The sequence below is a fragment of the Globicephala melas genome, chromosome 4, assembly GCF_963455315.2.
Source record: "Globicephala melas chromosome 4, mGloMel1.2, whole genome shotgun sequence".
NCBI lineage: Eukaryota > Metazoa > Chordata > Mammalia > Artiodactyla > Delphinidae > Globicephala > Globicephala melas.
In genome coordinates, this window is record NC_083317.1 from 27,073,671 (window position 1) to 27,095,078 (window position 21,408).

Below are 21,408 nucleotides of genomic sequence, written 5' to 3' on the forward strand. Positions count from 1 at the left end.
CTTGCTCTTATGGTATTAGAAACGTTTGAGCCTGAGATTTTCCTTCATGTCACCATGTGATCTTGCTGTAAAATGGGATAACAAGTACACTTTTCAAATTTTTGCAGCACATAATTGATTGCAAAAATATTATAGATAAATATCTGAAAAGAACACAGTGATTAAAGAAAATGCACCAGAAAGGAAATTAATGAGCTTCATTTAGCTTTGGACACCATCCTAGGTCATTTACACATATTAGTTAAAACTCATTATTTCCATTTATGGATAAGGAAATGGATACTTAAGAGGATTAAATGACTTCCTAACCTCAGAAAGACTATAAGGGGCAAAGGCAGGGTTTTGATTTGTGTCCCTGTCGCTCCAAAGCCCAATTCCTGCAGCTCCACCTTACTGACCCTCTGAAGATGAAACATAAGGCTCCATCCACCATCAGGTCAACTCTCTCAATCTTTAATATCTAGTATAATAACTTTAATGCTTTATGTTTCTGCCATGTGTTAAAATTCTTTAAAGCATGTTCCCTAATTACTTACTGCCACTCTTACAAAAGTTATGAAGTAGGTGTTATTCAGGAAAGGGAAGACAAAACAGTTATATGATCCTTATGTAACTTCATCTCATTGCTACTGAGAAAGACGGCACTAAATCTTAAGTTAGCAGACTATGAATCCGTTTGTTTTTCTACTGTATCATACCACTTTAAACTTTGAGTTAGAAAAGTGAAGCAAAGGCTTTCCAAACTGGAGATGCAATTCTGTTGGTTTTTTTTTTTTTTTCCTTGAGGTTGAACCTATGTAGTAACAAATACAAAAGAATTGAAAATCAAGTTCCCTCATTTTCTGATTTCATAAATAAATTTCAACTCTCTTTCATAAATAAGCTTATTTTACCCTTCATTTTGTTCCCTTGCCACATTCAAACAAATCAATTTCATCAATTCTAACGTGGCAACATAAAAAGTTATATGTCAGACTTTATGCAATTCCACCAATGTTTTGGCATTTGCATAAAAATATGTATGATTCAGTTAATTGCTTATATTACCCATGATTATCTTAAAAGCAAATGTCATTATTAGCTATACATTATTTTTCCTCAGAATTCATCTATAGATATTATAGTCTGGGCACAATTATTTTTTTCATAGTATGATAACTGAATTTTAGATGTTCCAAAGATTAAGATTTAATAGCCTCTCAAGTTCCAGAAAGAAACTGCTCTTGTTTTATGATGAATATAAGGTAGCTTATTCTATATGGTGTCAATTTGAGTTACTTAGATAAAATCTTAGTTGCCAATAAATTTATGCCTCAGTCAATAAATCACTTGAGATGATGGAGTAACTTGGTAGCCCTGTTTTGTACACAACTAAAGAGAATGGATCAAGGACCAAGTTTGACTAACACCAACATGTGCTCCGTGGCAAACAACGAACCTCATTTGTCTTGAGAGGTATATTAGTTAACTTTTGTGGAAAATAATAAACACCAGAGGAATGATGTAAATCATTGGGAAATATGAAAGTCAGAAGCAAGTGCTCAAAAGATCTTAAACCAATTTTTGGAATTGTTTGGCATCCTTCCATATACTCATATATTTTCATCAAGAGTTCATCTTTATCACTTCTTCCAGGTCTTCAGTAGTAGTGAATCACTTAATGTTCCTTAGACAGAAAACATACCCTACCTCCAAAATACTAAAAGTTTATTCTTCACTGATACTTGAATTTTAAATCCCCTTTTTGGCAAAATCTGTAAAGTTCCAATCCTCAAATGACACTCCAAAGGGGTGATTTTTTTTTTAACATCTTTATTGGAGTATAATTGCTTTACAATGGTGTGTTCGTTTCTGCTTTATAACAAAGTGAATCAGCTATACATATATATATATATATATATATTTGTTTTAGCAAGGAACATGCCCCTCACGTGGTTCTTCTGTCCTTTGCCCAGGACTTCTTAATCTTGAAATATTTGAAGCCTCCAATTTAGGAAAGGATCATAAACATTGCACGGATACAACAGAAAACTGGTAAAACGGCATATAGGAAGATACTTGATTACACAAAAACAAATTTTTTCTCCACAATAAATGAATTAGTGAGTTACCAAAATTCTCAAAGCCATTGAGATCAAGGTGATTGCCCAACCTTTGCCAAAGATGGTAACACGCAGGTTGCTGAAGGTGCAGAACATGCAGTTTACTGGGAGATCTCAAACTATCTAGCCAGTGAGTTCATCTACAGATGATAGCAAAAATTTCACCCATCTCTATACTTCAAGTTCTTTAAGTATAAAGATCTATCACCACTATTCTTCCCATACCTAGCAAATGGTAGATGCCAGTTTAAAATTTCTTGACTAAATGGAAATTCTTAAATTCTTCAAATCATAGATCCAATCTTGTTACTCCTACTCAGGCTTAAATGTCTTCCCATTGGTCTTAGAATAAAAACCGACATTCTCAACAGAGTCTACAAGGACTTGCTGGTTTAGCACCCACCCACTTCTCCAGGCTTGTCGCACATGAAACTCCTACCATACTGTTGGTGCTAACCTAGATTCTTCCAGGACCTTGCAATCACCAGCCTCCCTCTCATAGACTAAAAACATATACGTTATATAATGACTTTTTTAATACTTCAAAATACAAATGTACAGAATTATCAAGAATTATAAAACAGGTTCTAAATCTCCAACCCATATTAAATAGGCATTACCATTTTGCCAAAGTCATCTTTTTATCTAGCTCTTGAAATTAATAAAATAGGGCATAGCTCACTATCTCTTTTCATTCAGGGATCTGCTAAGAAAAGTCTTCCCTTACCACCCAATCTGAAGTGGCATCCCTCCCTAACTGTTCCATCTTCTTGTTTTGCTTCATTTTTCATAACATTTATTACTATCTAACATATATTTATTTGCCAAAATGTTTATTATCTGTTCCTCTGTTTAGAATGTAAGCTAAATAAATATCTTATTGTAGCCGCAGGTCTACCCAACATATTTCATTTCCCCTCCATACCACCTCAGATACCAATAACAGTCTGAGGTCAGTGGGTATGCTTTCTACGTGTGACTTTTAACTTTTATAAGAATGTGTGTCTTCATAACAAAGATACTGCATAGCTCTCTTCCCTTTCTGTTTGCCCAGTTAACATTTATCCATCCTCCAAATGTCAACTGATGTGTTACTTCCTCAGACAGGTCCCCCACTACCCTGTTTATTCCTCTGCACTCCTTCTTCTCAGCAATTCTGACAGTTAACATTTTACTTTTGTTTGTGTGAATATTGAATAATCTGCCTCTCTCTGCCACTAAACTGTAAGTAAGCTCTGTGAGGTGGGGTCAATTCTTTGTTTTGCTTATCATCCCTGGCGTGTAGTAAGTGCTCAGGAAACACTAGTGAATGAATGAATTGGGCTACAACATCATTCAGAGGAAATGATTCCTATCTGTACTCCCACACATAGAAACACATACTTATGAAAGCCCAGAATCAGTCATTTCCTTGGCCAGATTTTCCTTCTCCATTTTCCTGTAAATGAAGTTGGTTTCCCTAGCTAACTTGAAACAAGGATAAAAAGGGAACTATTTCTATTTGTCATACAGATATTTTTCCCTGAAATTTTTTATGATATGTCTGGAGAGCCTCCCATTCATCTCTGTGAACTGGCCAGTGCACATATTGTCTCATATTTTAAGACAAACAATTTTATTTCAACACATTCCAAAACTAGGAGTCACCAGATAATATTCAGACACCAAAGAGAAAACTACTTTGCACTATTTACTGATGTTTTGGTGAATCAAGTGGAAATATTTCATATAGCTGTCTCATGATTCTCAAAACATTCCATGTAAAATATGAGATTCAGTTCACCTAAGTTCCAGCTTGAAAGCTCATGTATTATTGGATCAAATGACACGGCATTTGTATTTTGAAACTGACCCTTTTCTTCCTCTGTCTCTTTCTTCTCACATTCTTTACAATGTGCACACACACACACCTTGATCAAGAATTTAGACTCAGACAATATGGAAATACTGTATTAGCATAGAGTCATTTCTGTTTAGTTTTACAAAAGAAACATACAAGTAAAATTCAAGAGAACAAAATTTTTTGACTGAGGACTCTAAAAATCTATTGCCGTATTAAAGTGGATTTTAATAGAAATTTTCTCCGGGCTAAATAGAGCTCTTATAGCTAATTTCACTGAAGGCAAAGTTATATCTTCAGTTTATGACTAAGAAGACCAGAAAAGTAGTATGAATTATGTTATAAAAACTACCTTGAAACACTTACTTCTGTTAGATGTTCTGCAACCATATAAAGGCACAGCATGTTGATGAGATGAATAAATAGTACTTACATTGCACCGATAAGTCAATATGTGTTCTTTTAAATATGGGCAAAGACAAATAAACACAAAATATATATAACTTTGATGTATGATACATAATAATAATTCATGACAAAACCCCAAAATTTAGATATTTAGAGGCAATTAGCAAAAAAAACAAAAGCTTGTTTTCTCTGAAGTCATTAATGCAGTGATCATTTAAATATACATTTTTATGGAAAATGTATTTAGTGTTTCTGGCATTTAGACAGATGTCTGAAACTCTAATTCCTATAGCAACCTGACAACATGAATTAATTATGTGGACTGGGGTGGACTTTATGAGGCTGGAGAGTACATGTCAGAAGTTGATGACTTTTGCTGTAAAAAAGATGAAAACCTTTCCTATATGTACCTACTTTTCCCCATTTGCGGCAATACTTTTAAAATTAATTAATTCATCTTATATAGTGTTTGATTATGTGCTAGTTACTGTTTAAGTTGTCCCCAGATTGCAAAGAGTAATAATAAAACTGCGTTTCTGTTTCAAGACTCCTATCATCTGGACAAACACATAATTGGAAAAAATTATAATCAAGAAAAATAAGAGCAATGACAGACAGTGGTAGAAATATGCACAGGATACTACAGGAACATGGATTAGAGTCATCATCTCAGTCAGGACGAGGTACAGACTAGGCTGGCTCCACAAGGACAGGAAAGAATTAACTGGAATTGAAATTGGCAAAAAGTTGGAGGTGTGAAGAGAAAGCCTCCAGACACAGAGGTCAGCATAAGCAAAAGCCCAGAAAGAAGAAACAGTATGGTTAAGAAAGAAAAGACTATCACTGAAGCATTACATAGAATATGAGGCAGGGAGTGGATGGGGATGAAATTGGAGAATTTGACGAACGCCAGATCATGGATGAACTTGTGTCCTACAAAGGGGTTTATCCTAATCAACATGGCAAGTGAATTTACTCTTATTGCCAAAGCTTTTATGACGTAACTGGGTGGCTTGGTTTCTGTTTTGAGAAGGATTCTGGATGAATATTAGGATTTATTAAATTTGAATATTTTAGTTACTAAAATTTCCATAGTTGCAACGGAGTCATGGCGTTGATGGCATATTTGCTATTCCTGTTATACATAGTTGATGCCCTTCAGTGTATGTGAGGGGTAATATGTTAAGATTTTTATTTAATTGTAGATTGCTCAGGCAAGAATTGGAATGGTGAAACAAATTAAGAGGGTTTTGTAACAGTTCAAAAGAGGGATGATGAGAGTCCTAAACCAGAGCAGTGGGAATACACAGGGAGAGGAAGGAAAGTTTCAAGAAATATTTAAGAATTCCCTGGCAGTCCAGTGGTTAGGACTCCACGCTCTCACTGCTTAGGGCCTGGGTTTAATCCCTGGTCAGGGAACTAAAATCCCACAAGCTGCTTGACACAGCCAAAAAAAAAAAAAAAAAAAACAAGAAAGAAAGAAATATTTAGAAGGTCATATTAGAAGGGGTCAGGTATGGGAGATGATGTTGAAGGAGTCACAGGTGACTTAAATTTCAGCTTGGAAACTGGTTCATTCCGATGCCATCACCTTGGATAGCAGGTGTTAGAGTTACAGCAGATTGGAAGAGGAAATGCTGAGATGTGGCTTCGAAATTTAAGATACTGGTAGAGCCACCTAGAGGGCAGTGAATATGTGACTCAGGTGAGAAGTCATTTCGCTGGAGATAAAAATTGGGGAAACTCCTACTAGTAAGAGTTGAAATTATGAGAATCAGTTTGCTACCTAGAAACACTATGTAGAGTGTAGGGACAAGAAATTCAAGAATGATAGATAATAGTGTTCCTGGACATAGAGAGGAGGAATAGTGAAAAATTAGAAGGAGAAGAACGGGGAGAGTCACAGAAGTCAATAAAGTTTCAAACAGCATGGTGGTCCAAGTCAAATGCATCGAGAAGTCCAATAAAGTAAGAACTACATGTGTCCCTTGGATCTGCAACTAAACCTCATCAGGTGTTCATAGTAGCGGAGTAGTTTCAGTAGCATTATAAAGGCAGAAACTATATTTTTAAATTACCTGATAAAGGTTTTCTTATGTTTATTGAATAAATAAAAGCAAGGCTATGATTTCTTCCTTGTACATATAACATAAAAATGAAATACTAATTCAAAAATAGGTCATTTCTATATTATTTTAAATATATAGAAGGATGAATCACATTTTAATTAAAATACATGTGAGCTTCAGAATGCCTATAATCTAATGGGTTAGACACTAGATATAAAGGTGTTCTATAAGGGAAAACTATTATGCATTTATTTGTTATTTATACCTATTGTTATTTCCTTCATTATCACTGTCTTTTGAAAATATTTCTCTACATTATTATTTCTCAAAGAAGCATACAGGATTTATTAATCTATATTACTTAAAAAGGAATCTTTTAAAATAAATTAGTAGTTGGAGATATTTTACACTACAAGAAATTCTCTTTGAAATATTATTTAAACACGGGCAAAACATGTAGGGCTTTGCTTTTGTGATAAAGCGTTAATCACAAGTAAAAATGTGGGAAGAAACTCAGGACGTTAGGTTAGTCTACATCCAAAAATCATAGGGTGGTACGTCACTGTCCTAAAGAATGGAGTCTCTTAACATCCTGTCCAGTAGAGAACTCTCCAAATATTAGGGACCCTCATAGCATGACTGTGAGAAGAAAACCCTAGATTGGTGATTTCTAATCCACAAAGTACACAGGACCTACCCAGGAGTCTTTTCAAAATATACATGCCAACGCTCCACTCTAGACCTATTGAAGCAGAATATCCAGGAATGGGTCCAAGGCACGTGCATTCTGAAAGGTCCCCAGGGTGATTCTGATGCTCAGATGGGGATAAGAATTACTGTCCTACATGGGAGTGAGGATTGCTCAGCCCACAGACCATGGCCCCCATTCTTGATTTAGTCTACTTCAATAAATGTCATGATGTAGACACAATTACTCCTGAAGTTCCTTCATCCACCAGAAAAATGAAACTTTTCATCTGTACTAGAAAAGCTTCAAGGTGGGCAATAGATTGATACGGGTTTTCCACTGTTCCACTGGGGCATGGAAAGAGACCCCAGGAATGCCTCTGCTAGGTTTTAGGTACTTTTTCTAAAATTTCAGTTTATGACTCTCTAAGTTCTTCAGTTACATCAATATTAAAAGGGTGGTACACTCAGATAACAAAAAAATTACACAATTTTACAAGTTGAACTTGGAGTAATTGAATTTTGTTAATTATTTGTTAATATTTGTTAATCAGCTATTTAGATGCATAATACAATTGTATAAACTATACAAAAGTATATAGTAACACAATTTCAAAAATAAGAATATTGGATATCACATGCATGATTTGATGTAAATTGGCTAAGGGGACTTTCCTGGAGGTCCAGTGGTTGAGACTCTGTGCTTCCACTGCAGGGGACTCTGGTTCCATCCCTGGTCGGGGAAATAAGATCTTGCATGCCCCGGCCAAAAATAAGTATATAGATTTTTTTTAAATGGCTAAAATATTTAAATGGTTTGTTAATTATGCCTGTTTTTTAGCTACACTCTCCCTTTTTCAAATAGAATGGAACCTGAAATGAGTAGAGATAAACACACCCAGCTGCACGCCCCCTAGCCTCTCCTTCCCTTCCTCACTTACACTCCCCATGTACTCCCAGACATCCCTTTGCCTTCAAATGCGGAGGGCTACTACTGTGCCCTTAGGAGCAGTGACTGGCGAAAATGTGTGTGTGTACATGTATGCACACAGTAGGGCACATTTTCCTGCTTGATTAAGGAAAGCTGAAGCAGTTCAGGTAATCATAGATGGGATGAACTGCTTAGAATATATTATTACAGAGAGAGAGAGAGAGAGAGAGAGTGCAAGCTTGTAACATGTTGGTGCTTTTGCTGATCCATAATATGTTCTAAGATTTTCACAAATGTAATCACTATCAGTATTATTTTTACCACGCTTAATTCACAAACTGTTTAACCCTTTCCCCACTGGTAAAGGAGAAAGAAAAATATTTATAATGTAGGCATCATTAAGAAATAATAGACAGGGAGCTGGGAGAGCTGCTAAACGGTAGACACTGCCTCATTCAGGGAGTCAAAGCACATCACCCGATAAAGTAATGTTCCACTTTTTTGTTGGATGCAAATGGCAGGAATAGACAGCTGTGCAGCTTTTTTGAAATATCCATCCTATTTCTGCCCCAGCATCCTACCCACACCCTCAAGAACTACCACTCTAAGGAACCCAATCCCTCCCAGAGTTATCTGTTCTCACACATAAAATTGTCTAAGTCATTAATTGATTCTTGTCTGGTGTTCTTGATCTAGACCACAATTCTGAGGACCTTGAAAACAGAAATCAGCAAAGATGAAAATGATAGGCTGAGAATATTTTAGACTTCTTTGACCAAAAAAAAGGGTTGGATTTACTTAAACATGTATAATGTGTTCTCCAGTGAGAGCAGAATAAAAAGAAACTGTATGAAATTTCAGGAGGAACAATTTAGGTTTTACATAAAAAGTGATCAAGACTTGCAACTAGATTTTAAATATCTATAAGCCCATTCTCATTGGTTTTATCAATGGAACCATCCTTTTGCTTGCTTTGATTCCAGACTCATTAGCCTCCTTTCAGCTTCTTAACATAAACTACTTACTCTAAGCCCAGACTTCTGAATATGCTATTCACTTTTTCAGGTAGTCAGTCACAGCTAATTCATTTACCCAACAGATATTTACTAAGTGCAGTGACCCTCTGTATCCCCGGGTTCTGCATCTGTGGGTTCAACCAACTGCGGACTGCATAGTATGCTTACGATTCTGGAATCCATGGATGCAGAATCGGCCCATGCAGAACCCGTGGATACGGGGGTGACTAAGGGACCAAAACATCCGTGGATTTTGGTATCCATGGTGGATCTTGAAACCAATCTCCGGTGGATACTGAGGGACGTCTGTACCTATTATATGACAGGCATGTTTCTAGGCACTGGGCTTATGTCAGTGTAAAAAAATAGAAGCACCCCTGCCATCATGGGCTTATATTCTATAAAGAGTGGTGGAATTACTTCAGGATTTCCCAACCTTGGCACAATGGGCATTTTGACCTAGATATTTCTTTATTGTGGGGTCCTATACTATGTGTTGTAGAACGTTAAGCAGTATCCGTGGCCTCTACCCATTACATGACAGTAGCACTCCCTCAGTTGGGACAACTCAAAAAATCTCCAGATATTGCCAATTGTCTCTTGGGAGGAGCAAAATCACCCTCAGTTGAGAGTAGCAACTGTTATAGTTGTGATCAGTAGCAACTGTTAGTTAGTAGCAACTGTTATAGTTGTGATTTTATATTTATTGTAGTAATTATTAGAATACTGTCTTCTCCCACAAGATGATATCTTCCCCACAGAACACACAATATCTGTTTTTCTTCTCACCATATCTCTAGCTTTTTGGGCAATGACTAGTATATAGTAGGCCCTAAATAAATACTTGTCTGAATGATTCAACGAATACTCAAGTAGCTCTCTTTTCTTAAATCTGAGTTAGACATTTTTATGTTTCATTAGCTCTTTCTGCTTACCCTTCAGCATACTTATATTGCGTTATAATTGCCTACCTCTTTGGTCTGTCCCATCTCTCTCTCATCCACAATACTGAACATTCCTTAAGGGCTGAGAATGTGTCACATCCATCTTCACACCCTCACTTCCTAGCACAGTACTTGACAGATAAATACCTAATGACTGGATGAATAGCAACACTAATAGTTACTAAGTATTCAGCAAGGGGTAGGTATCAAGCTAGTTCATTTCTGCTATACATATCCTCTTTCACCAATACATGAAATTTGGAAAAAAATGATATCTCCATTCTCACAGAGCAGGAACCTTAGAGATTAAATAACTGGCCCTAGGCATAATGTGGTAGAGTTAGAATCTGAACTTTCTAGATCTTATTCTAAAGCCCAAAGCATTACCCTGACTACACAGGGAGAGATTTCTTGGCTTTGTCTATGAGAACCAGTGAGTGAGTTAGGAAATGGCAAATTAAGAACAAGCCAATATCTTTCAAATCAGAGATGAATAACATTTCAAATCACTATCTGGACCCAAACAGCTTAAGAAGAAATAAACAAATCACTTTGTAGATGAGAGGATGTCCTGTTACCTAGGTGTTTTTGGGTGGCCAGAATTTTATTTGAAACTGAATATACAGTGCATGAACACTGACAATGAAATGTCAATTTGGTCAAAATTAAATTTTTTAGCCAAATTTATGTTTGTTTAGCTAATAATATTCCTGCCATGTAGCACTTTATTGTGGACTCAATAGTAAGTTTTCAATATAAAATTAGTTTTTTAATCTTAAGACATTTGTTTTTATTCCTCTTCAGCAGACTTAGATTTTAAGAAATAACATGGTTTTGGAATCCAGCACTCAATAATCGATTAAAAAGCTCACACATTACACTCTAATCATTAATTTAGAAGTAGTTTTCTCATTATTTTGTCCACAATTGCAGGTTTTCTAGTGACAGATTTTATAATTATTTTTAAAATGCATTCACCTCTCCTCCAGCTACTGATTAAAATAATAAATGTGTATATCAGACAAAATTTTTATCAATTTTATAAGAGAAGAAAAGACAAGAAATAACACAATTTCTGTCTACAGGAAATTTATTAAAAGGTAGAATTTAAAACATACTTGACTTTTTGAACATTAGAAGAAAATTATCACAGAACAAAGCAGGTAATATAGCAGCAATGACAACGTCTCAAATGTGGGCTGCATCACTTTTAGAGCATACTCATTTACTTCCTACAGAGCCCTCACAATTCTGGAAGGTAGGTTTGGTAACAATTATTATTTTACATGTTGTTGCTGAGAAATCTGAGATTTATATGATTTGAAACAGATTTCCAAGTTCACTGAGAGTGTAAATGGACTAACTTGAAGCAATGCACATCTGAATGTTGGTTCCAACCTAACACATTACTAGACCTGCTGCTTACTTAAATAGGTGATTATATAGATGGTAACGAAGAAAAATGGGAAGACTTAAGGGTTATTAGGTTAACATACTATTCAAGTTCCAGCCTTAAGATGTTGTTGTACATTTTTGGTATTTATTCATATTCTTTTTTCTTGAAATATAAGTATTCAATTCCATGACTGGTTTTGAAATTACTAAATAATGTTTGTTCTTAATTATTACATGGTATAAGTTTGACAATTTTATTTGATAAAAATCAATGATTCTACTGAAAAGTAACTCATGCTTCCCACCAGAAATGCATTTATAAAACTAAAGTTCTTCTAACTTAAGATCCTACCCTTTCTCTTCTGAAGGGACCTTTTTTTCACGTTGTGATAGTAAATTTTACTGCAATCTACCCATTGCTCTGGTTTCATCTACTTTTTATTAAGTGATTATCTGCACAAATTGTTTCAACTATTTTCACTGCCTGGAGCAGCGGTTTTCAACTTGAATCTGCTCAGCATGCAACAGAGGGCAAATTTATCTAGAGAGTTTTCTCCCATTAGAAAGCGGTGCCAAAACTGCCTAGTTACAAAGCCAGGACTTAATGTAAGTTCCTGGTCTCTGAACTTCCAAAGGCTTTTGTATACCTTATCACTCATTTAGCATTCATGTATGTAAGAGTTTAATAAATTGGTTAAGTTTTCAAGGATTTAATACTATTTCTCAACATAAAATATAAGCCGTCAAGGTTAGAAATCTTGTTATGTGTCCTTTCTTTGTAACAAGACTGAGTGCTAATGAATGTAGTTGGTGCTCAGTAAATATTTGTTAAGAAGATTAGCCAATTTGACCATAAACTGATTTAACCAAAATAAGCTTAAACTATCCCACTTAAGATCAGAACCAGAATGAAAATGATCAAAGCATTGCATTGTTCGCTACGAGTGGGGTTCAGTTTAATTCAAATCACTAAAACAAACCTAATAAATTCAACTCAAATAGATTGGAATCAAATAAGTATTTACCAAAACATACTACCTTAGGACATAAGAGAAACAGTGAGATGGAAAATGAGAGTCTGAGACTCTCACAACATCCAGTTCCCCCTGAATGTGCTTAGCAGCAACAATGGCAGGATGGAATTCCATCCAGGGTAATTCTATTCAAGGAAGAGCTCCCCACTAATATCCCTTTAATAGCCTTTGCAAAAATTATGAGAAAAATGATGTTTGATTTTATTCTCACCCTAAATTCAAACAAAACACTTCTCTCTTTGTTCTTTTTTCTTGTTTGGGAAGGAAAATTAGGGGAAAATGTTGACAGAAAGAAAAAAAGATTTGAAGTCAGGAAAAAATAAGTACTGTATCATTCTTTTAAGTTCTCATGTTCCCTTAACTTGTTTACATGCATGCATGCGTGTTCACACACACAATATATTCATCTGATATATACATATATATATCATTGATACATATTTGATAAACATTGCCAAAATATTGCTTTGAGCATTGTCTGAGTTATAGGCTAGATAAGTGGAAAATATATGAATCTACTCAAAACATTTAAGACTGCAAAAAGGCCTTTTTATTGATGATTTAATATCTAATATTCCAATCTCTGTATCTTCTCCAATAGTTGAAATACAGAAACAGATATTATGAAAGAGTGCATAACCCCCAAATTTTGTATTTATCATGTACTTAATATATGTTCACTTTCTCTTTAAGTATTGATTAAATTGTTTCAAGAATTAGTTTGCATTCCAACACTAATGGGAAGCAAAATGGGGAAACATCATGGCCCCCAAAAAAAAAAATGCTCTCTTGAAATTAAATTTAGAGCTTAGATTAGCCAGTTAAATGCAAATAACTTATTTATATATAGATATAGACATATAGATATAGATATCTGAATATCTAGATATGCTTTGTATTCTAAGAATAATTACATATACACAGGTTATATAACTAGTATACACTGAATCAGCTACTTCTAGCGTTTTTGTTTTGTATTCTGAGAAAAATGAAAATAAAAGCATTACAAAACAGAACCCCCAAGAGGAGTCTTCATTGGTTATTTTGTTTAAATCCTTACTTTAGAAATGAAGAAACTGGGATCCAGACAGTTTGACTTCTTTTTGAAATCTGAAATATAAATCACTTTGTGGATTCCACTTCTAATAAGTGAGGAGTCCTGTTGGCAATTCTCTAAAAGTGGTATTATTTACAGCACCCATTTCACTGAAAGAGATGTCCTTTGTCTATCTGGCAACTTGTTTTCCAGAGTCATAAGGTTTCACCGGTGTTCACCCCTGTCTGTAGTTTCTGCTTTGTTGCTGTGCCTGTTCTTCAAAGGCTTTTGCTCAAATGCTACTCCTTCTTAATGATGTCTTCTTTGGTCATCCCAGCTGGAAGTGATCTTTACCTCCTCTGATCCACTAGAGCAATTATCACATCCTGTCTTGTAATTCAACATGGCACAGTGGAAGTGAGTGGATGGACTCTGGAGTTAAGCAGATAGGGGATTGAATTTTGGTTTTGCTGCTTACAAGCAAACAAAACATGGGCTAAGTCAGCTTCTCTGACCCATAGTTATGGACAATTATAACTACCTTTACTGTATTTGTTTTTACCCTTCCTGCAATATGGTAACCAAACATATTAATCAGCTAGATAAGTTTTAAATCAATATGTCATATATACTTACCAAATATTTACTAAATATCTTGAACGTGCCAAACCCCAACTAGACTTCTTTGAAATTTGAAAGTTACATGGTCATTTGTATAACAGTATTTCTTTTCTTTTCTTTTTTTTTTTTTTTGCAGTACGCGGGCCTCTCACTGTTGTGCCCTCTCCCGTTGCAGGGCACAGGCTCACAAGCCCAGCCGCTCCGCGGCATGTGGGATCTTCCCGGACCGGGGCACGAACCCGTGTCCCCTGCATCGGCAGGCGGACTCTCAACCACTGCGCCACCAGGGAAGCCCTGTATAACTGTATTTCTTGTCTCCCTAACAAGAATATTCACATCTTCAAAACAGGGACTATAGATATTATCATATATTATTTTATGTTGCATAGTGCTACAGTAAGTATTTGACAAATAGTTGAAAAAATGAATGAGAAATCTAATTGATTATTGCTCTTATTGGTAAGTTGATTGGCAAGTTGTCAGAAAGTGTTATAAACTGATGAATAGCTAAGTACTCACTCTACACAAGAATAAACTATTTTTGTTGCTAATGTTATCTATCTAAAAATGAAAAATAGATTTGTTCTCTAGATGTAATGAATGTATACCTTTTCACCAAGAAATATACATTTGGTTCATTAATATATTTCACAGGAAATTTTATTAAATGGAATTAAGCTTTTATTAAAATTTCTACATGGATTGAATGGTTGACAATATAAATATACCTAAGCCCTCTGCAAAAATTGTTCAATCAATGGGAGAAAACATGATTTCTACTTATTAAATATACCTATGATTTATTTTTCTCATATCAGCATATTATAACTCCTTCAACACCCAAAGCCATCAAATAACTATGGATAAATTACAAATGTCTGCCAGAGCATGGCACAATGCTTTGCATACTTAAATGCTTCAACACTCACACCCTACAGCTATAAAGCAGTATAGTCAACATAAGCAAATCCATCTTTATTTTATTCTCTAAAAGGTTAATGCTCAAAGAGTCCTTTGTTTTATGACAAGTGTAACGTGAGGACCCTCCAACCCTGATTTATCATTGCTCCTTTTTTTTTCTCTTTCTTTTCTCATGTTATTTTTTAAGTGCTTGCGATCCACATTGGATAAAAAAGACATTTGAGGTCGAGAACTGTGGAGATTCAGGGTGGGAGGGATAGGGCTATTTTGAATCTTGTGACAGTGAGGTTTCGTTCACTAAGGAGCTCTCTGTGGGTTTCTGGCATTGTACGTGTTTTGTCTGCTTGCAAGCGAGCAGCTGATGGATGGGGAAAATGTTCATTGATTTGTAGTGCCTGCACTGCAGCCAACCAGCACTAGAATGAGGTGGCACCATCATGAATCTCTCAACTATGCATATTTATATGCAGCTGCTGTACTTTTAAACCTCCAGTGAATACAAAGTACTTGTGTGGCCACCAGTTCACACAATGCGGTCCTGCCGCATGCTCTGATTTAACTACTGTATGGAAGAATAGACTTGGAGGGGCTCGGTGGGATATAGAAAGGAGAGGTAAGCATGGAGAGAGAAAAGACTCCTGCACAATTCCTTTTTCTTAGATAGTCAAGAGAATGAAATGAATGTGGGAACAAGTAGGGGACATTCTAATAAATGCATTATGTGCTTGAATCTCAAGTTTTAAAATTGATTAATGGAAATGAAATCCTTTTAAAGATGGTGTTTTCAGCGAGCAAGGCTTTGAGACTACATGATAATGATGTGGTTAAAATATGCTGGCACCATTGAAATCATCATAGCACTGAGCTGCATGCATGAGAAAGTCCCTCCCTCGGGTAAACCATAGCTTCATATAGAGAAATAGATGAGATGCTATACTTGGGTGGGGGTAGGGAGGGGTGAGGAGGAAAGGAGAAATAAAGAATCTGTAATAGCACTGGAAAGAAAATTTAAGTGAAGTGAAAATATGACATTATTAACAAACACAGTCGAAAGAATTCATTTTAGAATAGAAAATGGAGAATGAGGGCTGCTTCAGAAGCATGAAAGCTATAGGCTGAGGTTTGAGAGCTGAAAGCTTAGAAGAAATGAGGAAGTGTAATGTGAGCAGGAAAATGAAATTAAAGGAATAAAAGAAACAAAGAGAAAGGAATTGTCAAAGTGAGAATCCTCTCTTACAAGGAACATAAAATACTTACTTGAGATATGCACCCATATATTTAGAATTATAGATTCTAAATAGTTTTATAGAAATCTTGTAATTTTATTAGACTGCAAAGTTTGAGGCACAGTAAATTTGTAAGGTTGGAGATTTTTAGACTTGATAGGTAAATTTCATTTTCCCAGCATTAGAAAGAAAGAATTAGAGAGATAAGAGAGGAATGGGGGAAATTGAAAATCATACAGAACCAACACCTACTAGGAAATCATTCTCATCCTTAAAGTTCTGAAGGCCAAATTCAGGTAAATGCTATTGACAATGATAGTCCCACAGAGCATCTGACAGTTCATTTTATTATAAGATTAGGGCTCAGCTCCAATATAAACTGTATCAAAGCAACATCAAATGAAAAGTCAAATTCAATATCTGGGTACAGTTTGATTCCATTATCAAAAATAAGCTTTATGCTTTTCCAAGTAGAGTTAAAGCACTAATTCAGCCCAAATTGCAGCTGCTCTTTTGAAGAGAACATAAAATGGCCTTCTTCCAAATAATTCTTTGAGTTTTCTAGGCAGGGTATCAAACCTTATCTCCCATGGGTGTAGAGAAGATGGATTGAATCTTGAAAGTTATAATGCCAGGGCATATTCAATGTTGGTATTATATTCTAATATTTAGCCTTTATTAAACATGCCCAGATTTTTAAAACAATACACAAAACCTCAACGTTGATTAGGAGTTTCTCTCATCTGGCACAGAAACACCCTACAATACAGTAACATTAGATTCTGGGCTAGCAATGTACTCCACCCAGTGGTGTGTCAGAGTAAAAATGCCTTTATAAAGGCTAAGTCTGACCTAATTTCCTTCTATGTTTCAGTCCCTAGGGTGGTAAAATGTTAGATAAGTACATGAAATGTAACATGAACTTTACTCTTCATAATGACGAAATAGGAACACACATTATCTTTTTTGAAAAGATCATGTCTTCTAACTTTTCAACTAAAAACAAGTAAAATCTTTAATGCAGCTTTCACGGAAGGATTATAAATAACCAATGTGTGTTTATATATTGTATTGATAAAAGTGACACTCTGAGGTCTTATAAGAAAGCACTAAGTTGTTATGATTTACACTGATAAATGATAAACACCATTTTCCTGATGGCGAAACCAAATCTTAATGCTAAGCAAACAAACAAACGAAAAAGGCAAAGCAAACCACTGACGACTATGAGAATGCATGGAGAATGGGCTCCGCAGACTAACCCTGCTATCTGGTTTACTTATCTAACCAGAACATCTGGCCCAATCCTGTTGAAATATCTAAAACTCTGTTCAGTTATGCCCTTGTCCTAGTTGGCAGAGAATAGATGAAGTAAATGGAATCTTTCCTTTGTAATTTATCTTTATGATGAACAAAGATTATTAGACATCAAAGATATTGTGACTTGGATGGACAACACTCTCAGGTTAGGTCTCCTCCAGGAAATTACATCGAAAAAATTCTGGTGATCATTCACTTCTTACAAAAATTGAGCAGAAATAAAAACTAAATTAGAGTTTGGATGTCTAATACTGGCTTGGAATTTTCCCCTATTAAACATGGAGGCATATGAAAGCCCATGTTTCCATTTAACAGATGAAGAGAATGTAGGAAAAAAATGGTTCAGGCTATATGGCTAGCCAACATTTTAGAGTTTAAACAAAAATTCAGATAATATTAATGAAATAAATACATGGTGGGAAGCAACTCTGGATTATGTCAAAAGACAATTTATTATTCTTATTCTAAACTTGCCATTAAAAAGATACTTGATATTAAGCAAGTCACAGTACTTTTGAACCAAAATTTCTTTACATATTAAAAACTATACCACTAAAACTAGTTAACGTTGCCAAGGAAGATGAGGATTAATAATTCCTAACTTTGTTTACATTATGAAACTTTGGAGAACCTGATGAAATCCATGAACGCCTCCCTAGTAAAGTGTACATATCCACAGACCCACAATGATTTGCATATAATTTTAAGATTTCAAGAATCCCCTGAAAGGTATTCATAGACTTATACAGAGGCTATGAACTTCATGTAAAAAAGCTGTGAATAATGATGTATTAATTTGTATATCTCAACTAATAGACTAAATCATTTATTTCTGTCCTCAAGTCTCAAGCAAGGTATCTGGCCCAGAGCTGGTACTCAATAAATTTGGGGCATATAAATGTTTTCTCAAATTTTTTTTTGTTGTTGTTTGTTTGTTTTTTTATTAAAGCTCTGAGCTAAGGACTTTAAAACCACAATTTGTCTGAAAAACTTGAGTTAAAATGAAAGGTAGAAACCAGGAGCCACATTTAATTTACCTAATTCAATGAACGTTCAGACTTTCCTGTAGTGCAATTAGACAAAAAGAGAACATTGGAAAAAATAGTCATGTGTATGGAAATGTGGAGTAGGTGGCATCTTTACTGAATTTTATATTGTCATCTCTTTAGTTTTTATATAATGAAAGTTTCATAATCTTCCCATTGCAAAAAAATACTATATAATTACTCTATCATCAGCTCATGGAATACAAAAGAGTTTTTCTTATGCAACTCTCAATAAAAGGCAATGTAGAATGCTATAGTCATTGTTCATTAAATAATTGTCTCATGTGTTGCATATGAAATCATCTGTAGGATCACATTTATAGCTATACCAATGTGACTCTCATCAAACACACAGTCCTGTCACTGCAGCAAAGCAGAAAACCAGATACAATCAAAGCCCATTATAAAGAACTTCACAATTACATTGGACCCAGTTACACCCAGGGTCAAATGATTTCCCCAAGTACAGTTTAATATCATTACTATTATCCAGAAAGCCCAAAGAGTTGGTACTACTCTTGTAACATTGTATCATGATTACATTGCATGATCCAGGCAGTTCTTCAAAGATTTAGCTTAACCACGGAGAGAAGACATTTGTAGAAATGAGTATAAATTATGGATAAGTCTAACCTTGGAGAAGTTACCTAGTTTTTCTGAGAGTGGCTTCTGCTTACACAAAATGCCCAAGATAACAGTAGTTGTGTAACTGTAAAGTGTATAGCAATGTGCCTGGTACAAAGCAAATATTGAAAACATGGTAACATTACTATTCTTAGCATCATTATTACAATCACACAACTAATTAAGCATTATCCAGCAGAACTTAATCACTAAAATTCTTTCTTCTTTTGGTAAAATTAAAAACTCTAAAACAATTTTTCTAACAGACACTGCTTATTGTAAATCTGGAACATCTATTAACCAAACTAATGTCTCAAGAATAATTCTTACATGACCAAATTTTGTTGCAAAGTTGCTTAAAATCTTATATAATATCTTCTTGCCTACAATGTTTGTTTCTAAAAGAAGTGATGGGGATAAAAGTCATTATCGGGGGGTCTTTGCACCAGGAACATTGTTTAAAACAATTGGTCCCTTAAATACTGTTTAAAATGTGTACATTATTAGTATAACTATAGTGTTTACTTTCTTTGAACCAGGATCTGATGACAATGATCTTATCTCAAATCAATAATTGTGCAAATAATCGTTTACTACTTGTAACTACTAAGCAATATACCAGGGCATTTTTGACACATTCAAAACTCTGAAGTAAATGCAATTTTGTTTGCGTATATCACTGAAAGTATTGCATGTATCAGTGGAAGGCATCTGTTGAATAGCCAAACATCTGTATGTCAATGGATATTTAAATATTCTTGGAGATGCATGAGTACCTCTTAAGTAAAATAATTTTATTGATTCTGCTTTAGTCTTATTTATAGTCAAGAACTGTAACAAAATAGTGGTTGGACACCTTGTTATCTTTCAAAAGATGGAAAGATCTTGTAGTTTTTCTTTTGTTTAATATTAACATCTGTTATGTATGACTCTCTTATGGTATTTTTCATTTTTTGGGTTGGAGTAAAAACTGACAAAATTTGCTTTAACTTCAATGAATTAAGGTGCTTCCATTGCAAAAGAACAATTTTGCTGATTAATTCCTCCATGGAGTTGCTTTGGAAGATATAGGAATATTAGCAGAGGATGGATTCAGGAGATAGAAACATTATCAGAGGCTATAAAATGACTCACTGATAAACTCACACTGTGCCCTGCTCCAGGGCAATCATAATTTGGTCATTTTTCAAATTAGTTGAATTCTCCTGACTTTTGCTTTGCCTCCAATAGCAGAAGGTGAGGAACCCTGAAATAAGGACAAAGGTGGCTCTATGTGTTTACACATATTATGAAGGGAAATCAAAGACTACATTTATATCTAAATTGAAAATTGGTTTGGTAGAGTAATCTTGGCCTGGTAAATGAAGACAGGCTTGAATTTCTTTCCCAGCCTCCAGTCATCTCAGAGATTCACACTGACAGCCCGAGGCAGAGCATTCCCTCTCTGTCTCTATTTCACCACGTAAAAATGTAAGACCAATGCTTTCACAATAATTTTGTGAAAATGGTTGTCAATGTGCAATATGTAAACACACAGTATCAATCTTAAAGGATATATGAATAACCTCTGAATTACTACACTGCATCTATTTTGCAATCGAAGGAGACGATAAGTAATTCACCTACCAGCTGAACAGAAAAACTACCAGCCAAATGCAATGTAGTCAGTTATATAACCTATTCTTTTCCTTTGTACTTTGTAGAGAATTGCAGAGATTCGCTGCTTATTTTGTCAGTTTGGATGAGACTTCAGTCTAACAATTCAGTTGAAATTGAGCCTGAGGCTTTAGCAAAACAATTAAAAACTCAGAACAAAGACTTTACAGAATATTCCCCTACCTGACTTTATGAAGTGATGTTAGTTATTTCGAAGTCCAGGAAAACCCCAAACGATTAGAGCTTGGCTTCTAATATTTCTGTTGCTTGAATGAGTTCAATGGTCATAGTTTTGCTGCATAATTTTCCAAATAATCTCTGTTCATGTTCCTTCTTTGTATATTTCTTATCACTCACAGTCTTTACTAAGTGCCCAGATACCTATGGCGTACAAAGTTTTTCCTTTCTTTTTTATGGTGAACAAATTTGTTAAATAATCACATCCTTCAGCTTTATTTAAGGCTGTTAGTTCAGACGCTAGTACAGTTCCTCTGACTTTTTTTTGTCTGGGAAGATAAGAGTAATAGATTTA

The 21,408-nt window shown here is 35.0% G+C and overlaps 2 long non-coding RNA genes across 5 annotated transcripts in view; one reads left to right on the top strand and one right to left on the bottom strand.

Moving 5' to 3' along the window:
• LOC115864267 (uncharacterized) overlaps positions 1–21,408 on the bottom strand; it is a 481,059-nt gene that overhangs the window by 115,952 nt on the left and 343,699 nt on the right. The gene's annotated exons all lie outside the window — the stretch shown is intronic.
• Positions 15,511–21,408, top strand: part of LOC132597241 (uncharacterized) — a 43,494-nt gene continuing 37,596 nt past the window's right edge. The window contains exon 1 of the long non-coding RNA XR_009563677.1: positions 15,511–15,617. This is a non-coding gene — a long non-coding RNA (uncharacterized lncRNA). The remainder of the gene's footprint in view (positions 15,618–21,408) is intronic.